This window comes from Balaenoptera physalus, assembly GCF_965194825.1.
Source record: "Balaenoptera physalus genome assembly, chromosome: 8".
Lineage (NCBI taxonomy): Eukaryota > Metazoa > Chordata > Mammalia > Artiodactyla > Balaenopteridae > Balaenoptera > Balaenoptera physalus.
The window spans coordinates 25,240,799-25,255,806 of NC_138887.1; the positions used below are offsets into that span (position 1 = coordinate 25,240,799).

Below are 15,008 nucleotides of genomic sequence, written 5' to 3' on the forward strand. Positions count from 1 at the left end.
ATCTTTTTGTTCTTTCTGCCTCTCTAAGTCAATGATCAGTCTTCCAGCCCTAAACTTTTTCCCTTTGTTTTTTTTTTTAACATCTTTATTGGCGTATAATTGCTTTACAATGGTGTGTTAGTTTCTGCTGTATAACAAAGTGAATCATCTATACATATACATATATCCCTATATCTCCTCCCTCTTGCATCTCCCTCCCTACCTACCTATCCCACCCCTCTAGGTGGTCACAAAGCACTGAGCTGATCCCCCTGTGCTATGTGGCTGCTTCCCACTAGCTATCTATTTTACAACTGGTAGTGTATATATATCCATGCCACTCTCTCACTTTGTCTCAGCTTATCCTTCCCCCTCCCTGTGTCCTCAAGTCCATTCTCTACATCTGCATCTTTATTCTTGTCCTGCCCCTAGGTTCTTTAGAATCTTTTTTTTTTTTTTTAGATTCCATATATATGTGTTAGCATAAGGTATTTGTTTTTCTCTTTCTGACTTACTTCACTCTGTATGACAGACTCTAGGTCCATCCACCTTACTACAAATAACTCAATTTCGTTTTCTTTTTATGGCTGAGTAATATTCCATTGTATATATGTGCCACAAATTCTTTATCCATTCATCTGTCAAGGGACACTTAGGTTGCTTCCATGTCCTGGCTACTGTAAACAGAGCTGCAATGAACATTGTGGTACGTGACTCTTTTCGAATTACGGTTTTCTCAGGGTATATGCCCAGTAGTGGGACTGCTGGGTCGTATGGTAGTTCTACTTTTAGTTTTTTGAGGAACCTCCATACTGTTCTCCATAGTGGCTGTATCAATTTACATTCCCACCAACAGTGCACGAGTGTTCCCTTTTCTCCTCACCCTCTCCAGCATGTATTGTTTGTAGATTTTTTGAAGATGGCCATTCTGACCAATATGAGGTGATACCTCATTGTACTTTCGATTTGCATTTCTCTAATGATTAGTGACACTGAGCATCCTTTCATGTGTTTGTTGGCAATCTGTATATCTTCTTTGGAGAAATGTCTATTTAGGTCTTCTGCCCATTTTTGGATTGGGTTGTTTCTTTTTTTGATATGGAGCTGCATGAGATACTTGTAAATTTCGGAGATTAATCCTTTGTCAGTTGCTTCATTTGCAAATATTTTCTCCCATACTGAGGGTTGTCTTTTCGTCTTGTTTACGTTTTCCTTTGCTGTGCAAAAGCTCTTACGTTTCAACAGGTCCCATTTGTTTGTTTCTATTTCCATTTCTCTAGGAGGTGGGTCAAAAAAGATCTTGCTTTGATTTATGTCATACAGTGTTCTGCCTATGTTTTCCTCTAAGAGTTTTGCAGTGTCTGGCCTTTCACTTAGATCTTTAATCCATTTTGAGGTTATTTTTGTGTATGGTGTTAGGGAGTGTTCTAATTTCATTCTTTTACATGTAGCTGACCAGTTTTCCCAGCACCACTTATTGAAGAGGCTGTCTTTTCTCCACTGTATATTCTTGCCTCCTTTATCAAAAATAAGGTGACCGTATGTGCGTGGGTTGACCTCCGGGCTTTCTATTCTGTTCCATTGATCTATATTTCTGTTTTAGTGCCAGTACCATACTGTCTTTTTTTTTTTAACATCTTTATTGGAGGATAATTGCTTTACAATGGTGTGTTAGTTTCTGCTTTATAACAAAGTGAATCAGTTATACATATACATATGTTCCCATATCTCCTCCCTCTTGCGTCTCCCTCCCACCCTCCCTATCCCACCCCTCTAGGGGGTCACAAAGCACCGAGCTGATCTTCCTATGCTATGCGGCTGCTTCCCATTAGCTATTTTACGTTTGGTAGTGTATATATGTCCATGCCACTCTCTCATTTTGTCACAGCTTACCCTTCCCCCTCCCCATATCCTCAAGCCCATTCTCCAGTAAGTCTGTGTCTTTATTCTCGTCCTGCCCCTAGGTTCATCATGACCTTTTTTTTTTTTTTTGATTCCATATATATGTGTTAGCATATGGTATTTGTTTTTCTCTTTCTGACTTACTTCACTCTGTATGACAGACTCTAGGTCCATCCACCTCACTACAAATAACTCAATTCCCTTTCTTTTTATGGGTGAGTAATATTCCATTGTATATATGTGCCACATCTTCTTTATCCATTCATCTGTTGATGGACACTTAGGTTGCTTCCATGTCCTGGCTATTGTAAATAGAGCTGCAATGAACATTTTGGTACATGACTCTTTTTGAATTATGCTTTTCTCAGAGTATATGCCCAGTAGTGGGATTGCTGGGTCATACGGTGGTTCTATTTTTAGCTTTTTGAGGAACCTCCATACTGTTCTCCATAGTGGCTGTATCAATTTACATTCCCACCAACAGTGCAAGAGTGTTCCCTTTTCTCCACACCCTCTCCAGCATTTATTGTTTCTAGATATTTTGATGATGGCCATTCTGACCAGAGTGAGATGATACCTCATTGTAGTTTTGATTTGCATTTCTCTAATGATTAGTAATGTTGAGCATCCTTTCATGTGTTTGTTGCCCATCTGTATATCTTCTTTGGAGACATGTCTATTTAGGTCTTCTGCCCATTTCTGGATTGGGTTGTTTGTTTTTTTGATATTGAGCTGCATGAGCTGCTTGTAAATTTTGGAGATTAATCCTTTGTCAGTTGCTTCATTTGCAAATATTTTCTCCCATGCTGAGGGTTGTCTTTTCGTCTTGTTTATGGTTTCCTTTGCTGTGCAAAAGCTTTTAAGTTTCATTAGGTCTCATTTGTTTATTTTTGTTTTTATTTCCATTTCTCTAGGAGGTGGGTCAAAAAGGATCTTGCTGTGATTTATGTCCAGCTTGTTTATTTCTTCCAGCTTGTCCATTTTATTAGCATATAGTTGCTTGTAGTAATCTCCCATGATCCTTTGTATTTCTGCAGTGTCAGTTGTTACTTCTCCTCTTTCATTTCTAATTCTATTGATTTGAGTCTTCTCCCTTTTTTTCTTGGTGAGTCTGGCTAATGGTTTATCAATTTTGTTTATCTTCTCAAAGAACCAGCTTTTAGTTTTATTGATCTTTGCTATTTTTTCTTTCATTTCTTTTTCATTTATTTCTGATCTGAGCTTTATGATTTCGTTCCTTCTGCTAACTTGGGGGTTTTTCTGTTCTTCTTTCTCTAATTGCTTTAGGTGTAAGGTTAGGTTGTTTATTTGAGATGTTTCTTGTTTCTTGAGGTAGGAATGTATTGCTATAAACTTCCCTCTTAGAACTGCTTTTGCTGCATCCTATAGGTTTTGGTTCGTCATGTTTTTATTGTCATTTGTTTCTAGGTATTTTTTGATTTCCTCTTTGATTTCTTCAGTGATCTCTTGGTTATTTAGTAGTGTATTGTTTAGCCTCCATGTGCTTGTATTTTTTACAGATTTTTCCCTGTAATTGATATCTAGTGTCATAGCGTTGTGGTCAGAAAAGATACTTGATACGATTTCAATTTTCTTAAATTTACCAAGGCTTGATTTGTAACCCAAGATATGATCTATCCTGGAGAACGTTCCATGAGCACTTGAGAAGAAAGTGTATTCTGTTGTTTTTGGATGGAATGTCCTATAAATATCAATTAAGTCCATCTTGTCTAATGTATCATTTAACGCTTGTGTTTCCTTATTTATTTTCATTTTGGATGCTCTGTCCACTGGTGAACGTGGGGTGTTAAAGTCCCCTACTATGATTATGTTACTGTCGATTTCCCCTTTTATGGCTGTTAGCATTTGCCTTATGTTTTGAGGCAGCAATAAACTTTTGTTAGTATCCCTTATCTGACATTATCTTCTCTTCTATAATATTTTTCCTCATGGATTTAAGTCTTTTATTCCTTAATTTGATTTTAATGGAATTTTGGGAGGAAGTAGAGCTAAACATGCTTGTTTAAACCACCATGATTAATCATAACTCACTTTTAAATTATTTTGTTTAACAATAACATAAGCTGGGGCAGCTATATTTTGATATGGTTAAATATGCTAGTAAATTTTCTTCTTACTATTAGAAAGTACTTAAAGCTGATAATAAAGTAACTTTGTGTTTATTACACAAAATTCAAAGGTTTTTTTTTTTGTTTGATATGAAGGTCAGTTTTACACAGAAGCATGATATTAAAAAATTGTTTTAACCTGATATCAGTCCCCTTTATCACAGGTCTTCTCCTCTTGAATTTAGGAATTCAGAGTTATTCACACTTAAAATTTCTACCTGGTGGCATGACTCATCACTTATTTTTACTGTAACTGAATATTCTCCGGCAACAAAAATATGATTTTTTGTACTTTGAGATAAGCTGTTTTATTCTTAGGAAATATGTCTAAAAATGAAAAGATTGATCAAATGTTAATAGTAAGTTGTATCATTAATATTATGATATAATACTATCTCTTAATATTAAAAACCTATTTCAAAGGTCATGGAATCCATAATGCATAAAATAATTAAATAGAAATCCCTTGTAACGAAATAGATGGTTACCCAGGTTTAGAGCATTTGTATCCCTGAATCCCAACGATGTACAACAAAATTCAAACAGTCTAAAAAGCACCAATACTATCTTTCTGAAGTTTCATAAGGGGATTACACTAATAAGTTTAAGAGCTGATTTAATTTATATTTTTCTACCTACATTTTATATTGTTACAATAGTTTTTGTTTTTATAAGCTTATATATTCACTTTATAAAAAATCTAAATATTAACAAAAGAACAAAGAAAAAGTTAACCAGTCTAAAACATATCAACTGAAGATAACAAGTATAAAGAGACCTACAGTTATCGAGATTTTTACATGGTAAATTAAACAGGAAACAGAGGAAATACTTGCCATCTAATTATTAGCTGCGTAAAATCTTTCAGGAAAGGAAATGAAATATGAGATATCAGTTTGAGGGGAAGAAAGCAGGTATTGGGCTTCCCTGGTGGCGCAGTGGTTGAGAGTCTGCCTGCTAATGCAGGGGACACGGGTTCGAGCCCTGGTCTGGGAGGATCCCGCATGCCGCGGAGCAGCTAGGCCCGTGAGCCACAGCTACTGAGCCTGCGCGTCTGGAGCCTGTGCTCCGCAACGAGAGAGGCCGCGATAGTGAGAGGCCCACGCACCGCGATGAAGAGTGGCCCCCGCTTGCCACAATTGGAGGAAGCCCTTGCACAGAAACGAAGACCCAACACAGCCTAAATAAATAAATAAACTTATAAAAAAAAAAAAAAAAAAAGAAAGCAGGTATTTCTAATAATCCATTTTGCCTATTCCCTCAAATATCCTATAAAGGGAGAAAAATCTCTCAAATGTGTAAGTTAATGTAAAATATTTCTTGTTATAGTAAAATAACAAATAACAGAGCAGAAAAGATTTATTCAACTCAATCTGAGTAACAAGAGCACCTGGGCCACTTCCTCCAAAGCATGTCCAGAAAAAAACCCAATTCTCTCTCAAGTGCATGCTGACTCAGACATTGTACTTGGAGGGACAGTTTCAAAATTTAGTAGGACAGATGGTTCAGTGATTTACGTACGCACATAAACGAGTCACTATTGCTGTAACACAGGACAACTCTGTGACAGCATAAAGGACTAAAGGGTAGGGGGAAAAATGTGAGGATACTAAGTTTAACATGTATTAAACTTAGATATTGAATAGGAAAAGCTGTTTCCATAAGTAACCCATTTAAAATGGGTTAACATCTCAGAGCATTTGTGACTTCTGAAGCAGTCTGCTCAATGTTTTAAGTTCAAGTACTGCAGCCTTAAGAGCCATAGCTGTTATAGTTGAAGCTTTGAGCTACCACAATAAATTAGCAAAAGACACATAATTAGAAACCTTCTTGGAGTATGAGGGAAGATTTTGATGCATTTAGAGAAATTTAGACCTAATTTAGACCTAAGACACCTAATTGAACATTTAACTTTTCAAGTACGTACTGATTTACAAGGTAGCTACAGCATTCCCTGACCCCATCCCACCCCCAACAAGGTAGAGCTAATCATTCTCTCCTATGTATTACCACTGTACCATGTATGTTCTTTATGGTTTTACTTCTAAAATATCCTAATAAATTGTATATGAATATGAAGTCTTGCATCGCCAACATCTACATTCCTGGATAATGATAATATATTCAGTAAATAAGATTCTGACATCAGATGTTAAAAGGATTTGTGCATGTAATTGGAGACTGACTATATATCTGCAAAGATTCTTTTATATTTCAGCGTCTAGGATATTGTTTCTTCACTTAAAAAAAAAAATCACATTAAATGCATTACCCCATTCAATAGTATAGAACAATCTTGGGACTTCCCTGGTGGCACAGTGGTTAAGAATCCGCCTGCCAATGCAGGGGACACAGGTTCAATCCCTGGTCTGGGAAGATCCCACATGCCTCAGAGCAACTAAGCCCGTGCACCACAACTACTGAGCCTGCGCTCTAGAGCCCATGAGCAACCACTACTGAGCCCACAAGCCACAACTACTGAAGCCCGCGCACTCTAGGGCCCACGTGCCTCAACTACTGAGCCCGCATGCTGCAACTACTGAAGCCCACGCGCCTAGAGCCCGTGCTCTGCAACAAGAGAAGCCACCACAATGAGAAGCTTGCGCACCGCAATGAACAGTAGCCCCCACTCGCCACAACTAGAGAAAGCCCGCCTGCAGCAACAAAGACCCAATGCAGCCAAAAGTAAATAAATAAATAAAAATAGAAAAAAAATTAAAATAAACAGCATAAGAACAATCTTGATAATAGATATGTGACATAAATGTCTCCTGACAGCCAATATTCAAAAAAAGACACCTTTTTTGGAGAGGGAAAGGTTGAAAGACAATCTACCACTGGTTTTCCATATGTAACTGTATCTAATTAGAAGTGTATTTCTTCTAATCTTATTATAAAAGCAGTAACAGAACGAATGTACAGAATTTGGTAGACTAGCAAACCTCAAGCAAAGTCAACTATCATTTTCAAAGGAAATTAAAATGAAAAGAAGTTTCATTATGATTACAGAATAAGCAGCATCCTTGTTAAAAATAGTAACAGATTTCTAGGAGGTAGGGGCTACATTTATTTCTGAGATTACCTTCAATCTTTTAATCTAGCTGTGGTCTTCACCAATATCTGTGTCTTGTGGCACTGTTCAGCTCATTCTATATAACACAAATTCTCAGGAATGTGTTATATTTAAGGTGCTGGAGGCCAGTAATAAAGAATTTTACTATATAACAGAAGGACTAATAAGTAATAAGCAATCTTAAAAATAATTATGTATTCATTCACCTTCATAAACAACCTTATTACCAAATGAGACCCAACCATAATTTTCACAATTACTCTTGTAGTATGAACATCTGAGAAGCAGACTTTATTGCCAAGGGGTAGTTTTAATTAAAATCAAATAGGGTACAATTGAAGTTTTAACAATAAAAAGAAGACTTTCCTCATTAAATACATTAAAGAAAAATTATCATAAAATGCATGACTAATTAGAAAATGTTATTCCAAGTATTCAATTCAATACAAAGAAATGTGTGCAGTTATTGCAGGACCATAAATATCAATTAGAATTACTAAATAATATTTACTGTGAATTTTTAAATTTTTAAAGTACTCTAGTACTGAGTAACAGCTCTAAAGATCTGTATCATATAAATATTTTCCATAAACAGGGAATCCAAGAGAAATGTAGACATTCCCATAGACTACTCACCTTTTTATTTCTGAATTTACTAATAAATAATATTAGAGAAAAGGACTATAATTGTAATTGCCACTAAAAGACACATTATATTAGAGTCACATTATGAAGTCTTCTGAGATTCCATTATCTTCCTTTCTCATCTGCTTATATATTTTAGGAGTTGTCATAATCCAGGTTTTCCATTCTTTTCTATAATACTATTGACATCTGAATGACAGTATCTTCTATCTTTATCTAAAACTGGAGAGTAGAACTCATGAATTAGTTTTCTTTCTTCATTTTAAACTTCATATTTATAGCTCAATCACACTATGGAATTTATTTAAACTGAAGGGTCCTACAAATGTCTTTCACAGTTATGCACGTTAAAGTAGGCACAGATAAATTAATAAGTAGAAATGATGGTAAATGCTCAATTATATTTTTCTGACCTGGTGAATGGGAAAAAAAAAATTCTCTACTTGTCATATAGACATATTGCTAACATTAAAGAGATGTTACACATAAAATGAAACTTGATCTTACACCGAACTATTCTCGGTAGTTTTTTTTGTTTGTTTGTTTTTGCTGTTTTTAGGGGAAAGGTTAAAGTAGAAACTTTTATTTTTTCATTACTGGTCTTTTTTGTTTGTTTTTGTTTTTTTTTTTTTCCAATCATCGTGTTCTCAGAAACAAGAGCAAAGATCATTTAATGTAAAAAGTGAGAATATGCTTGTTTAACATCAAAGTCTCCTCAGTATTATTTCATTCAAACTTTCAGTTTTATTATTATTTGAGTAGCAATCAAATAAACATGATTCAAAATCATTTCTACATTTCTAAAAGATTAGGAGTATAGCAAACCAGAAAGTATTAAACAGATCATTAAGGAAACAAAACTATATTTTAATCATTAAGAACTTATTCAGAAAATATTGACTGAACATTCACCATACATCTGGTACTACTAGAAGCATTGCAGATACAAAGATGAATAAAAACTGAAATGGACCCTAATGGACATTACTGCTTAGAGAGACAATTAAAAAACAAAACAAACAAAAACTTAAATAATTACCAATTTGGATCACTGCTCTGAAGGTAATATAGGAGTCTCTAATTCAGAATAACAACTGTGGGTGGGCTGTCTGATTTAAACAATACAGTCAAGCATGGCTATTCTGGCAACTGACCTTCACAATGAGATCTAAGGAATGAACATAACACACTGAGCTGAGGAAGGAAACAGAATACAGAAATACACGTAGGTGGGAATAAAGATAAAGACCCATGAACTGAAGCAGTGTGAGAGGTCAAGAGGAATGAAGGAGGTCAGAGAGGAAGAAACTAACCAGATGTATAAGGGCTCATAGGCCTTGATAGGAATACAGATTTTATTCTAAATGAATAATATTTTGTAATATTTTATATGCAAGTGGATGGGCATTTGAAAGCTCTTGTATGATTTAACATACAGATCATGTTGTCCTCATTAAACAAAACTGAAAACACTGAGTCATTCATAAAATTAGAGTTTCATACAGAATATGTATAAAAAGCCCCAGTGTTTTGCTGTATTTTGCTATCTTAAGTATGCAGGAAATACCACTTTTTAGCAGTAATTATTTCTATCTCCTTAAGTATGAATACTATCAACCATATTTTTCAACTGAGGGCCATTATTAAGTAAAAGTCAACCAAAAGAAGGCTTCTTAAATTAGAATATTAGCATACTGAGATTACAGCACTCAGACTACTGATAATTTACATCTAATCCATGTATCTGTCTTCTTAATGGAATAAAAACAAAATACAAAATTAACTAAAATATTATAAATATTATAGTATAAGTATGTATAATATAGTTCCTAAAATTAAAATATTTTATTCCCATAATCTCATCCTTCAAAAGAGAGTCTAAATAATTCAATATAGTGATAAGGAAGTAGGATCTGGATGACTGGTATTAGTGATTATAAAGAGTCGATGGCAACACCCAAATATAAATTTTATAAAAGAAAAATGAGTTGATAAATAACATCCAAATTTAATCACCACAATTTAATTTATGTAATATAATTTCATTATAATTGCATCAAAGTTGCAATGGTAGGAAGGTGAATGGCTAAAGGAAGTTTTGTTAACCTAATAGACTGACCTTATGTGATTATGTGGCAGAAACTTTCAGAGCTCAACTTAAGGAAATGTAATAAAAAGCCCTGAAATGTATAAGGCCTCAGCTCTATGATATCTAGTTCTTACAATTTACTTAAGGAAATAATTCAGAATTTGGGAAATGTCTACCTACAAGGACATGCATGCCAACATTATTTATGTATAGACAAAATATAAGTCAAATCTAATTGTCCACCAAAGGGGGATTGTTAAGTAAATGGCATTATGTTCAAGATAGTTTAGACAGTGATAAAAGCCATGTTACAAAGACATAGTCAATAATAAGAGGAAATGTAGGAGGTGTGATACATTAGGGAAAAGATCCAATATAACTTTTAACAAATCCGTTGTTATCAGTTTCAAATGATCCTGACTCTACCACTAATTAATCTTGTGATTTTGGAAAATATATTTATCTGAGTTTCAGATAACTCCTCTCTAAAATGATAATTGTGAAGATTAACTGAGATAATGTATTTGAAATATTTTGTGAGAGGCTGGTGCATGCATGTATAAGCATACAAAATATGTCAGCATCATTTTTTAAGTAAATATTTTTAAAGTACATATTTGTATTTTACTTTCTACTTTTAAAGTAAATATGTATATAGAAATAATCAAAAAATATACACCAAAAATGTAAATCATGGTTGTATCTGGATAATAGGATTTAATATATTTCTCATTCTCATATTTCTTATGTCGAACATGTATATTTTGTGACAAAAAATGTTACTTTAATAAGTACCAAATAAAAAATAAAACTATATTACATATTATGTCAATGATTTCTACCAATAGTTTAAATGTATTTTTAAGGCAAAACAGTAAACATTCTTTTTGACTATTTTTATTTATATCCAATGCTGCTTTGAAAAAACACATGCTTTCTAAAAGAATGAGATGAATAAATAATGCTTAAGTCATTACATTTTCGATCTTAATAATGTTTGGTTTCTTTTATATCTGAATCCCTAAGGATCAAAGGATGTCAAGGCAGACAGGTAAATAATTTGGTTTACTTGATTTTTTTTTTTTCTATTTGTTATAGTTTCCATCTTAGCTTAGCTAGAAATTGAAGAAAAAAAGTTATATTTGTATTCATTAATTTTTTACAGATACTAAAGGAACTGTACTTGTGTTCAAAATGCTAAAAGCATTTGTTCTTCCAGTCAGCTATATGTGCTGGTAATTAAAGAATGTGAGAAAGTCAGAGAATATTGTTTTTGTCCAATTCTTCCAAACAACAGGATAATGAGACTTCTGGCAAAAATTGTATTCTAAGTTATTCCTATATTCAGCATACCAAATAAATGTAGTGAATATCAACAATAGGTAGGAAGAATTACATGAAAATGTAACATTGGCAGTCTTAAAGCTCTTGAGAGAAATATGTTGCTTGAACCTTTGCATGCCACCTTTTCCTTTAAAAAATATTAAAACCTTAGTTAATTTACATGGTTCATATTTGGTTAAGCAATAAATATTCACCTATTTTAATTAGTGAGTTTAAACAGCAGGCATTCTTCCCCAATTCAAAAAATGTCCAATCACCCTAGCAGCAGTAATAATAACATTTTATATGACACACAAATGCATGAGATAACCTTATCTATCATTATACCCGTGATAATGTGATGATTCAAAGCAAGTGTGACTAATGTTAACAATGGCTTCAGCACCCTCTGTTTCACCATTCCACTTCATATTCCACTGTGGAAAGAAAGGACAAATAGCTTTGTTTCTCCTGCTCTAGATTTTTAAGCACGCTACCTTCTTATATAATATAGTCAGTGCTGGATAATCAATGAGAAAGGAAACAGAGCTAAAGGAAGTCCACAAACTAATATGAATAAAAACTTTTATCTTCCCACAGGAAATTTTGTCACAGATATTGGAAGTAACAGAAACTGTCAGATTTGGATTTTCCCCATATTTACCTAAACGTAACTTTAAAAGCAATGCTTTCTTACTGTTAATGACATGGTAAGAGTCTTGTGTAATTTACAACTAGATAACATATCCTAAAACATATATTTCTAATTGAAAAGCAAGACAGATTTATGGTTGGCTTACAAGAATCCAAATGTTTACTTTCTGAACATTTTTCACATGATTGGAATAAGACTAATAAACGTGTACCATTTTGCCATTTAATGAATAGAATTTCACTTGGTGGGGGAGATTCTGATAGCATAATGACCTGAATATAGCTACTTTCCTCTGCTGCCATCTCCTTGCTTCTCCTGAATCAATCAATCAAGCCATTTGCCTCTGCTGAGTCAATCACCTACTAGAACCTCTGGGCAACCCATCTATTAAGATCTGCATTTAAAGTGCTAGGGCTGCCATAACAAAGTACCACAGACTGGGTGGCTTAAAAAACAGAGATTTATTTGCTCACAATTCTGGATGCTAGAAGTTCATGTTGTCAGAAGGGCTGGTTTCTTCTGAGGCCTTTCTCCTTGGCTTGTAGATGGCCATCTTTTCCCTGTGTCTTCACATGGTCTTCCCTCTGTACTTGTCTATGTCCTAACCTCTTCTTATAAAGACACCAGTCACATTAGATAAGGGCCCACCCTAATGACCTCATTTTAAAGTAATTACCTTTTTAAAGAACCTATCTCCAAGTATAGTCACATTCTGAGGAAGAGGGCTGGGTTAGGTCTCCAACATACGAATTTGGAGGTGGGGGGGGTGGCGAGGGGAGACACAATTCAGCCCATAGCAAGATCCAAGAGGAAAAAATTTTCCAGGTCTTCCTTCCCCAATGGGACAAAACATTTACTGGAATTTGTATGGAAACCCAGTATGAGAACTCAAAGGTGGAAAATCCAGGAAGAGTTAGCATCTAGTATCTATGGTACCCAACCCCAACCCCAAGGTGAAGGCAGTTCCCTGTAAGGCTCTTTGATCTCAAAAAAGTCAAGATGGATGATTTCAGCAACCTGTTCTCTGTGTGCGCTGGGAAAGTGGGAAAGGGCTAATGATGGGGCACTTTGGGGAAATAGGGGTGAATACGATATGACTGGGGTTTTTTTACTGATCTAGCAACTTTTCTGTATGTTTGAAATTATTTTAAAATTATTTTTTAAATTAAACCAATCTAAACAAAATTCCAGAAGGAACTAAGTAAGAAGGATGAGTTTCCCTTGCTCTAGAGGCTCAGAATGTGCAGGGAGACCCCAGGTCAGAGGACTGGCAGAAAGCTCTGTTACAACATGGACCCAAAGAATCCTTTGCCTTTCAACCCTTGTGGGATTCCTGCATTAGGTGTATTTCAATAACCAGACTATAGCCCCATGATAGACAGAAAAATTTTAAGTCCAGAGAAAAGACCAAGGAGAATGATCAGAAGATCCTCTTTTTAAACAGAACATATAAAGGAGACAGGTAAACTCATGAACAACAACAACAAAAAAAGAAATGAATCCAGGGGTAAAATAAAATAAAATCATGAGTTTCTATGAACAAAAACTTAAGGAGATGAATTAAAGGAGAGGGTTTTCATTGTGGATATCTGAATTATCAGCCTGAAAGTTCAAATATATATTTTACTTGACAAATAATAATACTGCTTATGTTTTAAAATCCAGTTTATAAGTTTTAAAGAGAATCATTAAGAATTACTAAAGGAAGTAGATAATGAATAGGGTAGTTTTTATTATTTTATATAGTAACAACTTCATTTAACCATTTAAAATAACTACTTTAAGCATATTTAACACACTGTTCTCATCACTGATAGGGCAAAACTGTCCTTCAGGTATACATATGCAACGGAATATTACTCAGCCATTAAAAAGAATGAAATAACGCCATTTGCAGCAACATGGATGGACCTAGAGATTATCATACTTGGTGAAGTAAGTCAGAAAGAGAAAGACAAATACCATATGATATCACTTATAGGTGGAATCTAAAATAGGACACAAATGAACCTACTACAAAACAAAAACAGATTCACAGATACAGAGAACAGACTTGTGGTTATCAAGGGGAAGAGGAGTGGAGAAGGGAAGGATTGGGAGTTTGGGATTGGCAAATACAAACTATTATACATAGGATGGATGAACAACGAGGTCCTACTGTAGAGCACAGGGAACTATATTCAATATCCTGTGATAAACCATAATGGAAAAGAATATGAAAAAGAATACATATATATTTAAGTCACTTTGCTGTAGCAGAAATTAACACAACATTGTATATCAACTATACTTCACTAAAATTTTTTTTAAAAAACTGTCCTTCAACCTGTGTCTCTCAGTGAGTACTGTTTTTTGTATTTGGGTATATATTCTTGATAACTCGATTATTTCCTTTCACTTCTAATTGCCTTTATAAACATTAATCTTTCTTCTCTAATTAAAACTGAAAAAAAATACTATCAAAACTCCTCAGCCTTGCTGGTTCTAACTCCAATTCTTTTTTTTCCCCACTCCCAACTTCTCATAAAGAGAAAAGAGCCAGTTCCTTACAAGAAAACATGCCCATAAGTTATGCTGGATAACTTACTGAGAACCTCTTTGATAATGAGAACTAAATATAATGGAATGATTTCCTATGACCAGAAAAGAAAACTAAAGCAACTGAGTCAGGATCTAATACACAAAATCAAAATATCTAATTCAGCAATACTTGAACAGGTAATACCACAAAGGGAATCAGAAGAGGATATACCAATGTCATCAAGGGCACATTAGGCGGACCCTGGTCTTTCATTGGTCAATGTCAGTTGAATATTATACAATTTTTAAACATTAGCTGTACCATACATACGATTCATATGATTGGCGTTTATATAAGCTCCCAAGAGCCTTTTGGAGCGCACGCTTTCTTAAAATGCATACATTATTTTCCTTTGTAAACACTGTCACTAAATGGAGAGGTGGGAAATTACTATTGTCACACAAACACAACACAAATGTATTCTGCCAGCCCGACTACTTACGTGGCTATAAAACACTGGCAGATCGCAGGGCTAATTCCTCCCGTGTGTGTGCGGCTGAGAGGAAAAGTATGGCCTGCCTTGACAGAAACTGCCTTTATGTCTTTAAACTGTCCTCCTTCCAGTATTTATTCAGTGTGCCTTCCACGCAGCTGAGAAATGCTGTTTCAAATCAGCAAGCACCTCTGAATCC

The 15,008-nt window shown here is 34.6% G+C and overlaps 1 protein-coding gene and 1 long non-coding RNA gene across 11 annotated transcripts in view; one reads left to right on the forward strand and one right to left on the reverse strand.

Moving 5' to 3' along the window:
• Nucleotides 1–15,008, reverse strand: part of CACNA2D1 (calcium voltage-gated channel auxiliary subunit alpha2delta 1) — a 503,964-nt gene that overhangs the window by 353,038 nt on the left and 135,918 nt on the right. The gene's annotated exons all lie outside the window — the stretch shown is intronic.
• Nucleotides 2,874–13,565, forward strand: LOC309666311. The gene is made up of 3 exons (XR_014267039.1): nt 2,874–4,924; nt 5,240–9,623; nt 9,671–13,565. It is a non-coding gene; the product is annotated as an uncharacterized lncRNA (long non-coding RNA).